The sequence below is a fragment of the Mirounga leonina genome, unplaced genomic scaffold, assembly GCF_011800145.1.
Source record: "Mirounga leonina isolate KUSES-001 unplaced genomic scaffold, KU_Mleo_1.0 Mir_178, whole genome shotgun sequence".
NCBI lineage: Eukaryota > Metazoa > Chordata > Mammalia > Carnivora > Phocidae > Mirounga > Mirounga leonina.
The window spans coordinates 15004368-15015752 of record NW_023270464.1 but is presented as its reverse complement, the minus strand read 5'-3'; the positions used below and the strand labels follow the sequence as shown (position 1 = coordinate 15015752).

The following is an 11385-nucleotide window of genomic DNA, read 5'->3' as shown; positions in this document are numbered from 1 at the left end:
CTATCTTTGTTCAGACTTTTTGCATTATGGTTATAAGAGTTTCCTAACAGCTATTTCTAGTCCTTTTCACCCTATGGTGGAGTAATTCTTCCCCCAAATACAGTAAGAATGAGTTTCCTAAAGTACAAATCTGGTGAGGAGAGCCTCTTGTTTAAAATGGTTAAGGCTGGGATGCCTGGGTGGCTCAGTCAGTTAAGTGTCTGCCTTCTACTCAGGTCATGATCCCAGGATCCTGGGATTGAGCCCCATATCAGGCTCTCTGCTTAGCGGGAAGTCTGCTTCTCCCTCTGCAGCTCCCCCTGCTTGTGGTCTCTGTCTCTCTCTCTGTCTCTCTCTCACAAATAAATAAAATCTTAAAAAATGATGGTTAAAGTTCTCCATCTTCTTAAGAAAAACTATGCTAGCTCCTTACTCTTCACAAAGCCTCCTCCACCTTTCTGGATCATTTCCTGTTGCCACCCTCAATCCACTTCCTCGAATGTGTTATACCCTTCCTGACTCACCCTTGCCATTCCATCTATTTTCAAGCTTACTGACTTCATGCCTCCTGTGTACTCGGATAGTTGTATAGTCAGTGGGAACAGACTGATGTACAAAAGAAGCAGAATCTCTGACATCATAGGCTGATCTTCTAGAGGGGGAATAGGGACTAAAAGCACACGAGCCAGTAAGTACATATGTGCGTATGAAGAGTACCATGAAGATAAGCGAAGATGCAAAAGAACATAAGAGGGAGCTCAGTCCCAGTGTCAGGGGAGGTCTGTCCACAAAGCTAATGATGACCTGAGGAGAATAAGACCTGGACTAGAAGGGTTGTAGTAGACATGGTGATAAACCAGATGGTCAGGTGTGAGCTCTACATGGTAGGTGGAGCCCATAGGGTATCACCATCATTATACATAATATTCCTGGTTTCCAGAACGCTAGGTCCCCTTCTATGTATTGGTTACATCAAATTTGGCCAGAACAGTTCCTTCACTACACACCACGGGAGTTTGTTACATGCTTGGCCCCTGCAGGCATCTGAGTATGCCACTTTCTCTACGTACCCTGAAGACTCCACAGTGAAGTGCTTCCTCCTCTGTTCCCAGGCTACCTTCATGCCCCTTTTGTCATGTACCATTTTCCCATTGTTATTCTTCTCATGTGTGGCTCTCCAGATTATATTTGACTCATCTTCCTATCCCTAGGGTTTAACACAGGTCCTTACAATTAGTGGGTGTTAGGTCATTGTTGAATAAGTGATGAAATGAATTAATGAATGAACACATGAGGAAATAAACAAATAAATGAAATTTTAGTAATGTAGTCTTAAGGGCAAAAACCCCAAAATAGAAAAGTTCCACTCAAAATGCAGAGTATTTATCCCTTTGTTAATTAAATATTTCTGAAGTATCCTACATTAACATTGCTGTATGTTCTCAGTAGATCACTCATGTGATCACTAGTTCTTTTTCTTGTGGTACTTGAAGAGTTGGGAAACACTTTTAGAATTGTTATTATGTTGTCATTTTATCCTGGCTACACATAGTGAAATAAATAGGCAGGTAACATTGCTCCTATTTACCTGCCAAGGAAGTAGGCTCAGAGTGACTGAACACTCCTGTTTGGGACTGCAGAAGATTCAAGTGCCATAGTCTATTTTTTTTTTTAAATTTAAGTCCACAGTAATTGAGCTGTTGATTATAAGTCATGCAGAACTTTTTTTAATTATTTTTTTTATTTTAAGATAATTTTCAATTTACATGCAATTATAAGAAATAATACAGAGCGACACTTTACCCAGTTTCCCCCAATGGTAGCATCTTGCAAAATAATAGTACAATGTAACAAGCAGGATATTTATTTTATTTTTATTTATTTATTTATTGGGGGGGCAGCAAAGGGAGGGAGAGAATCTTAAGCAGGCTCCATGCCCAGTGCAGAGCCTGACACAGGGCTTTAGCTCAAGACCCTGAGATCATGACCTGAGGTGAAATCAAGAGTCAGATGCTTAACTGACTGAGCCACCCAGGTGCCCCAACAGACAAGATATTAACATTGATACAGTAAAGATTCAGAACATTTCTACCATCATGAAAATCCTTCACATTTTCCTTTTGTAGCCACACCTACATCCTTCCACCCTCCCTCCTCCTTAACACCTGCTCTGTTCTCCATTTCTGTAATTTTGTTATTTCAATAATGTTATATAAATGGAATTAAACAGTATGTAACATTTTGAGATTGACTTTTGCCACTCACTATAATTTTCTGGAGATTCATACAGGCCGTCGTCACATGTATTAACAATTAGTTCCTTTTATTGTTATGCATGTACCATAGTTTCTTTAACCATTTGCCCATTGAAGGATACCTGAATTGTATCCAATTGCTGGCTATTGCATATAAAGGTGTTATAAACATTCATGTACAAGTTTTTGTGTGAACATACATTTTTATTAAACTTATATAAATGCCCAGGAGTATAACTGCTATATCATATGGTAGTTGAATATTTAGATTTTTAAGAAAATGTCAAACTGTTTTCCAGAGTTATTGTACCATTTTACTTTCCCATAAGCAATATATGAACAATCCAGTTTCTCTGCATGCTTATCAGCATTTGGTATTTTCACTATTGCTTATTTTAGCCATTCAGATGTGTAGAATGTGATTGTATCTCACCGTGGTTTTAATTTGTATCTCTCTAATGGCTAATGATGGAAAACATTGTTTCTTGTGCTAATTTTTTAACTGTTGAGTTTTGATGGTTCTTTATATATTCTAAATACCAATCATTTGTTGGATATGTGCTTTGCAAATTTTTTTCCCAGTGTGTAGCTTGTCTTTTAATGTTCTTAATAGGTTGTTGTTGAGCAAATATTTTTCTCATCACTATTTTACTCTGTCCCACAATTTGTTGAGGTTTTTTTTTTTTAAGATTTTTTTTTTAATTTATTTGACAGAGAGAGAATGAGAGAGAAAGCACATGAGAGGGGGGAGGGTCAGAGGGAGAAGGAGACTCCCTGCAGAGCAGGGAGCCTGATGCGGGACTTGATCCAGGGACTCCAGGATCATGACCTGAGCTGAAGGCAGTCGCTTAACCAACTGAGCCACCCAAGCGCCCTGTTGAGGTTTGTTTTATGGCCATCTTAGTACATGCTCTGTGAGCACTTGGAAAGAACACACATTATGCTCTTGTTACATGAAGGGTTCTATACATGTCCATTGGATCCTTTTGGTTGATAATGTTTTTCTATACCCTGAGTGATTTCCTGTTCAGGTGTTCTATTAGTGTCAAGAAAGAGATCCAACTCTCCAATTATAATTGTGAATTTACCTATTTGTCTTCCAATTTTATCAGTTGATGCTTCATATATTTTTTAACTCTGTCATTTGGTGAATACTCACTTAGGATTCCAAATCTACCTTGTGTATTGGCCCTTTTATCACTACATAGCCTAATGTTTACATGATACATCTTTTTTCTCCCTTTTACTTCAACCTATCTATATCTTTATATTTAAAGGAAGTTTCTTATAGACAGCATATAGCTCGGTTATGTTTTTTTTTTTTAATCCATCCACCAATCTGTTTTTAATTGTTATATTTACACCTTTTACATTTAATGTAATCAGGGATCTTTTAGAGCTTAAGTTTGACATCAATTTATTTTTTGTTTTCTGTTTTTTTCTTTTTCCTTTGTTTTATTGTTCTGCTTTCCAATAAGTTATTGACATTTTTGTAATTCCATTTTTATTTATTATGCATTTTTAAGTGTGTCTCTTTGCATAACTTTCTCAATGGTTGCCCTAGGTATTACATCTTATATACATAAATTATCACAATTTACCCTTATAGTCTTTTTACCCATGTGAGTGAAGTGTAGAAGACCGACCACTAAGTCACCATTTATTAAAACAGTTGTCTTAAATAATTCTTCTATATATAATCAGAACCACGTGAGACAGTTATACTTTTTGCTTCAACTCTCAAACATAATTTAGAAAAATCAAGAGGAGAAGAAAAACCAATTGTATTTACCCATATTTTGCTTACTGTATTTTTCTTCCTTTGTGAAGATCCCAAATTTCTTTTATCATGTCCTTTCTGTTTAGAGAATTTCCTCAGCCATTCTTTTAGGGTAGGTCTACAGGCAATATATCTTCTTGGTTTTCTTTTAAATGAGGCTATCTTGATTTTCCTTCATTCCTAAAAGATATTTCGCTAAATATTGGATTTGAAGTTGACAGTTTTTTCCTTGAAAAATGTTGTGCCACTTTCTCGTGACCCCTCTGATTTCTGATTTAAAATCCAGTCATTTGAATTATTTTTGCTCCTATAAGTAAGGCTATCTTTTTTTTTTTTCCCCCATTCTCTTTTGAGGTTGCTTTTGTCTTTAGTTCTCAGAAGTTTGACTACGCTGTGTCTTGGTAAGTATTTCTTTGAATTTATCCTGTTTCGAATTTACTCAGTTTCTTAAATCTGTATGTTTATGTCTTTAGGGAGATCTCAGCCATTATTTCTTACAGGACATTTTTAGGTCTAACCTATTCTTTCCTTCTAGGCTTCTGGTAATGCAAATATTAGAGCTTTTGTAATTGTCCCACAGGTCCTTGAGGTTCTGTTCATTTTTCTTTTTAATCTATTTTCTCTTGGCTGTTCATTTTAGGCAGTTTATATAGTGCAATCTTACAGTTCACTGATATTTCTCACTGTCTTCTTCATTCAGTGGTTGAGCCCCGTACATTGAATTTTTTTGTTTTTGTATATTTTTTCAGCGTAAAAATTTTCCATTTGGTTCATTTTTATGTCTTTTAATTTTTGCTTTGACTTCCTATTTCTTTGTTGAAGCTCAATATTTTTTTCATTAGTTTCAAAAATGTTTGTAGTTGCTCACTGGAACATTTTTATAATAGCTACTTTAAAATCTTGGTCAGATAATTCTAACATCTGTGTTATTTTGATGTTAGTATATATTTATTGTCTTTTTTTCATTCAGTTTGGGTTCTTCCTTGTTCTTGGTGTGATGAGTGATTTTTGATTGAATACTGAACATTTGGGTAGCCTGTTATGAGACTCTGGATCTTATTTAAATCTTCTCTTTTAACTGGCTTCCTCTGACACTATTCTGGTAGAAGAATGGTGATGTGTTCCTTCATTACTGCCAGATGGGGGTAGAAATTCAGCTTCCCTACTTGGCTTCTGTTGACATCTGAGAGGGCGAATGTTACTCATTACTGTTGGGTGGGCGTGGCTGTTCCAGTTCCCCATTAGACCTTCAATGATATTTCCCTGTACTGGATGGGTAGGAGTGCCTTGTTACTGCTCTGCATATGACCTCCACCAACATCACAGGGGTGGGGGCTCTTTACTGTGGCAGGGATGAAAGTCCTAGCTCCCTACTTAGCCTTGTCTGACATTATCCAGTTATTTTTTGTGGTGTTTGCTAGAGTAGAATGGTTATTGTCCAAATGTTTGCTAGGTTGCCCTTTTCCTGGTCCTTTTGGCTAGAGAAAACAGGCTTCCATTGGGTCTCCTCTTGTCAGTGCCTATTACTATTTTTGAGTTGTTGGCTTTTTTAACTCCAGGCCTAATATATGTGAGGAAAAACAAAAACTCCGAAAACTCACCATCATGTCATTCCTTGGGTCTTGAGATCCCTGGCTGGTCTGCCTTCCTCTCTTCAATTTTTTGAGCCTTCTTATATATATATTTTTTATATATAATTTCCAGAATTTTCTCTGTACATAGCAGGAAGAGAAAAAAAGTAGGTGTACTCCACATTTCACAGGATTTTGAAAAAGAACGAAAGTAATGATCATAATACTATTTAATGAGAAGACAATCTGATTATTGTATTGCCACCATTTATCTTTAGGGGAAAATTCTTTTTCCATACTGATATAGAAGCTTAATTTTAATCAACATTTTCATTTTTAAAAACTAACATATTAGTTATGGCAAAACTAAAAATTTACCAAGAGCCTAAAGAAGTAATTCTGAGTCCTGTTTTTGCACTAACATAATTATTGCCCCGGACACCTCGTGAAGCTATAGGGAGAATCTGGTAGATGGTGGATAAGCAATTTTTAACCTTTAATTTCCCTCTTTATATAACTGCATAACAGCACTTAGTTCAGAAGCTGTTAAGACTAATTTACATCTCCCTGGACCTATAAACTTCAAAAAGTGCTCTTATTCTAAGCCCCAAAATAATACCATAAGTAAAGGAATCTAAGAATGCCTCTAAGAATGCATCTGATGATCATCCCCACCACAAGATTCAATCTATTTTGTTGTTGCTGGTACTTATTTTTTTTTCCACAGACTTAATGCTTCTTCCCAATGCAGAATGGCAAAAGGATCTAATGCAAATTTAATACAGAATGTTTTAACATGTGGCAGGACAACGGGGTGATGGTGAAAAGGTCAGCTAACCAATGGGTTGGTTTATCATGATGGCACGAACAAATTATTTTCAATGATTCTCACACTAAATTTTCCAGATGTTTTGGCCATGTGCCAAGATAATTAATATTGCTAATCCACTGGCTGGAATTAAGTTGGCAAGCTAATACACAGAATTAGAAATCGGAACTCTGGGTTGGGTTGTTGGTAAGCCATGTGCCTTATGTTTAAATGAAACGTGATTGTCTCATCGCTGACCCAGACCAAAGATTTGCTGAGATACTTGAGATGATTACTCATCTTTCATCCTCAGAAAGTAAATCTAAGAAGAAAAGATGCCATATTTTTGTTTAATTTTTATGCCCAGGAGAGTTCTCTTTATATTCATGACAAATTTTATGTTCAACGCTTCTGTCCCTTAGAGATTTTCAGTGGAAAAGTTTAAAAGATAGACATTTATTTTGAGTGGAGAAAAAAAATATATATGTCTATATAATACCTACATATATATTTTTCAAAAAATTAAAAATAGATTTGCAGACTTTGCTGAGGCATTAAAAAGATTTAAATTTTCAACTACCAACAAATTACCCAATTTATTGATATGTGTGTTGTTCTTGCTTCTAAATATAGCGACGCTGCGTGAAATGCTCATGGTATGCATTTGCTTTAAGTGACTCTACCCTATAAAATTCATAGATGACACTGCATATGCTTTCTGAGTTTGTTTTAAACTAGAAAATGTGCATCCCACGCCCACCTACGTGGCACACAGAAAAAGTCTAGACATCAGGATAAAGCAACTAAATTGGGATTAAAAAAAAACTTGCCTTTTGGACACAGTTTGGCACACCACCACCCTAGATCTTATACAGTCTCATTTCCCCTTGCACAGACCCACTGACAAGAGGGTATTACAATTTTTGCTGACATCAGTGACCTGGCATCGCTGATTTATTCCCTGCTTCGGTTTACAGAGGAATAAACCAGTAATTAATTATATATCAGAACATGAGAATCGACCTGGCAATAATGTACAGCCTAAGAACGCTCTATTTACATATGTAGGTTATTTAAAATATGTCTTGTTAAATAAATATTTAAAATACCTCCTTATTTAGCTTATAAACTGTTTGGACGGAGGCTGCAATGTGATTCGTTGCAGAATGTTCCAAAGAGTGAAAGAGTTGCCATCGAGTCTCATCTCTGCCTGACCTGCAAAATCTCCTGCCGGTGCGTGTCAGGACATTCAGCAAGCATCCTTCGGGAAAACAACAACATAAACTCTCTATCTTGCCCCTGAAATATATAAGATTGCTAGAAACATGATCCTCGAAAAGGCATAAAACTTACCTTTATCTTGAGAACACGTATGGAGAACAGAGACCTAGACATAAATTAACCACAGTCCACACGACCACTTCAGAGACAGGAGGTAAGCAGACACGAAGTAAGAGAAACAGATGATTTTACAACAAAATATTCTCCCCAGCTGTGGGTCATCCTTCCTGTGTCAATGTCCAGAATTATTTTTAGAGGAGAGGATGATAAAACACAGCACGAGGGTTTTCCACATCTCTCAAATCAGTAGTCAGAATTTCAGAACAACCCTAATAATAAGCACACGTGTGACAAGACCAACAGTGTGGGAGGACAGACCCTTTGTACCTTGCGGGAGGGCCGTGCTCAAAATCAGGCGGGGGGCCGAGCTCACCCTACAGTTTGGTTTTGGTGCTCTGAAAGTTAGCTTTTTCCTGAAGGATCTCTCTGTGTACCTGAAACTGCCGGAATTCTCTCCAGAGCGCGTTTGTTCTCTGCGGAAGGGAATCACAAACATATCAACTCCGGGCCCACCAGGGGGCGCAGTTCACCAGCACAAAACAGCCCTTCCCCAAAGGAAGCCGCTGAAGGCGCCTTTTGCTCTCCATTTACCCAGCTGACAACGACCCTGATTTTTATCGGTTCTACTAGATGTGGCACTCTCATACCTAATCCTGATTTCATATTGTCTCATCTCATGCTGGGGGGCTACGTGTGGCTCAGTCATGGGCGCATATGCACGCAGCTGATTTTGCAGTGGGACTTGAAAATTACTCCTTGTGATTTATAGAAATTCCTTGGTTCATTATGGGAAATAATTTCGTCCCTGCTTCCACGCCAGCATTGGTGGACAAAACTGATACATGTATCAAGCTACTTATTCTGTATTTTTTCTACCGCAAGGATGGAATTAGGAACCTGATCTTGAACGTGATGTGAGTTTGTGAGAGAAAGACAGACAGACAGACTCCCGCAGGTCTTAAAGCCAGGCATCTACCCCAGCTTGCTGATACCAAGCCCTTTGGCCGGAGCCCTGTGGTTGGGAAGGAAAACGGCTGTCAGAGAAAGGCCCGTGTTGATGATAAGCCCTTTGTGTGCAAGCTCAGACTTCACCACCAGCCTGTCCAAACAAAACAGCTGTGGAACTCAGTGGACCTGTGTGTGGATAGGAAACTCCAAGCCTGCTGAGGAGAAAAGACGATCTGAAGGGTATTCTCCACGTTAATGTGCTTTGCAAAGGGCTTCAGAATCTATGGAAGGGATTGCCCTAGGGGAACCAAGTTTTACTTTTCATAAGGGTCTGTTGCTTGGGTTCCTTACCCTAAACTTTTCAGGCACTTCAGTTTCTACTCTGCTCACGGTCCCCCTGCAATTAAGACGTAAGCTCTGAGTCAACAGGGTTGGTATCACTTGGGAACTTGTTAGAAATGCAGAACCTCAGGCCTCATCCCAAACCCCCTGAGTCAGAATCTGCCTTTAACAAAAGCCCTTGGTGTTTGGAGTGCACGTTGGTAGTTGAAACTCTACTCACAGGGACCCCTGTCTTGGGATAGGTCTGCTTTTGTTAGAATGCAGATAGGATTCTCATAGAGGCGTCCTTCTAACTAGGATGCATAGGCGTCAAGATTATTACATGGCCCCATGTTATATGCAACCAACCCTTGGGACAGCAGCATGAGAAGAGAGAATTCAGTCTTTAAGGTAAAAGCCAACCAAACAACAACCCTCAGCTTCCAATCTTAGCTCCAGAATTTACAGCTCTTACTTTCCTCATTGTACCTCAGAGGTATTAACTCCACTGTGAAGGGTAAATGAACACCCGACACTCGGAAGATTCAGCAGACATTTTTCTTTCCCTTCTGAATTGAGTTTCCAATCTATGAATGTTATCCAGTGATTTGGTTATTAATTTTTTTCCCTCTTACAATTATTTTTTTCCTACTAGTTTTTTGTTTGTTTTATTACTAATGAATAAAACACAGGTAAAGAAATATGGAATCTCTGGGGCACCTGGGTGGCTCAGTTGGTTAAGCGACTGCCTTCAGCTCGGGTCTTGATCCTGGAGTCCCAGGATCGAGTCCCGCATCGGGCTCCCTGCTCGGGAGGGAGTCTGCTTCTCCCTCTGACCCTCCTCCCTCTCATGCTCTCTGTCTCTCATTCTCTCTCTCTCAAATAAATAAATAAAATCTTTAAAAAAAATATGGAATCTCAAGTCAGCCCACACATTTACTCATTAGTTGCCTTGTTGAGTGATTTTGGAGAAGGAGAAAATTCAAAGAACTAAAATAGTGAAGTCCCGAGACCTGTCCTTAACACCTGTCGTGTCAAGGATATCAAGGATAATCGAAGGCGGGGAATCATTCTAGAGAAAGGAATAGAAAATACCCATTGAAAATACCTAAAAATGAGAAAGGAACAAACACATCTGTTACTACTATGACAACATTGTCACAGCTGGATGGATTTAGTGACAGGTATTTGTGTTGTCATATTATGACATATTGTCTATATTTCTTTGAAGAATGGGACTAAAGGAGCAGTGTTCTACATGGCTCATTTTCTTTCTGGTCCTTTATATTATTCCTTGGCAAACTCTGTAATGTGATACACTGAATTTTGGCACAAATACATTAGAAGGTAAAACCCACCTAGGTATCAACTTCTTGGTGACCAAATTGGATGTCATTTCTTCTGAAGAAAAAAATCAGTTATGGAAGAATTACAATGGGGGGTTTATTTCCTGTCAGAGTAGAGGTTTCATGGCAAACTGAGACGAAGAGTGGTCTGAATCTGATGTCTCAGTTTTGCTCAGGCCTGACGAACCAGGGTATCCAGATCCTTCCTACAAAGAAGAGCTCTTGCAGCCCCTCAGGAAGGCCCCGGTCAGGGTGGGAGGGATGGAGGGACACCACCACCCGGCAAAATGTGAACATAAACACTTTGGGAGGTAGGGGGAGGGGAGGTGGTTGACTTGCAGCAAGGGAACCCATCTCCGGAGAGTTTATGACAGCTTCCCCCGAGATCTTCTGTCCTACCCTTCCAGATGGCCTTCTTCATACTGCTTCTTTAGGATCTCCCGCTCGGTCATCAAAGGAAATAGCTACATTCCAAAGAATGAACTAAAGAGAAGTATACACTTCTGATTCCAGACTCACTTCAAAGCAACCTATAGATTTAATAAAATCTAAACGACACGGTTATTTACTCCCCTTCCCTAAACTGACCTCATTGTTTAATTCTATAGGCCACATAATTTCATTAATATTCTATTTGAACTTCTAGACATCCAATGGGACATTCAAAGAGAGTCAATGAGATGTCCCCCCGCCCCCCACAATTTCTATTGCAAGCTTCTGGGAGAGGGAATGCTGAATTATCATAAGAATGTCTGATTTAGTAGAATTTCATCTTGACCAGGAATGAAGATCATAGGCAGAGGGAGGGAGATGGTCCTCATCCCTCATCCTGTTTTAGACTCGTGGCCAATAACAAAAAAGAGTAGCCACTCCCACCCCACCCCCAAGCCTGATAGGAGAACAGGGTCTACCAGGCCTCATCTGACCTGGCTTACACAGGTTAGAAATCTGAAAGGATGAGCACCTCTGTTGCAGGGTGCTCCTGATGATTTAGATGCAAGAACTCTGTGACATGGAAGCTTTTTGCTCTCAAGAA

The 11385-nt window shown here is 38.9% G+C and overlaps 1 long non-coding RNA gene across 3 annotated transcripts; it reads right to left on the bottom strand.

Annotated features, from left to right (window-relative positions):
* Positions 1–3006: 3006 nt before the first annotated feature.
* On the bottom strand, positions 3007–8582 carry LOC118023016. 3 transcript variants are annotated; one of them, XR_004682631.1, is made up of 4 exons: positions 7747–8570; positions 7503–7654; positions 5616–5726; positions 3007–4194 (listed from the first exon to the last, which is right to left on the bottom strand). It is a non-coding gene; the product is annotated as an uncharacterized LOC118023016 (long non-coding RNA). The 3 variants fall into 3 exon arrangements; XR_004682632.1 differs by having other exon boundaries at positions 3087–3108; positions 3170–5726; positions 7747–8582; XR_004682630.1 differs by having other exon boundaries at positions 3007–5726; positions 7747–8547.
* Between the last annotated feature and the right edge of the window lie 2803 nt (positions 8583–11385).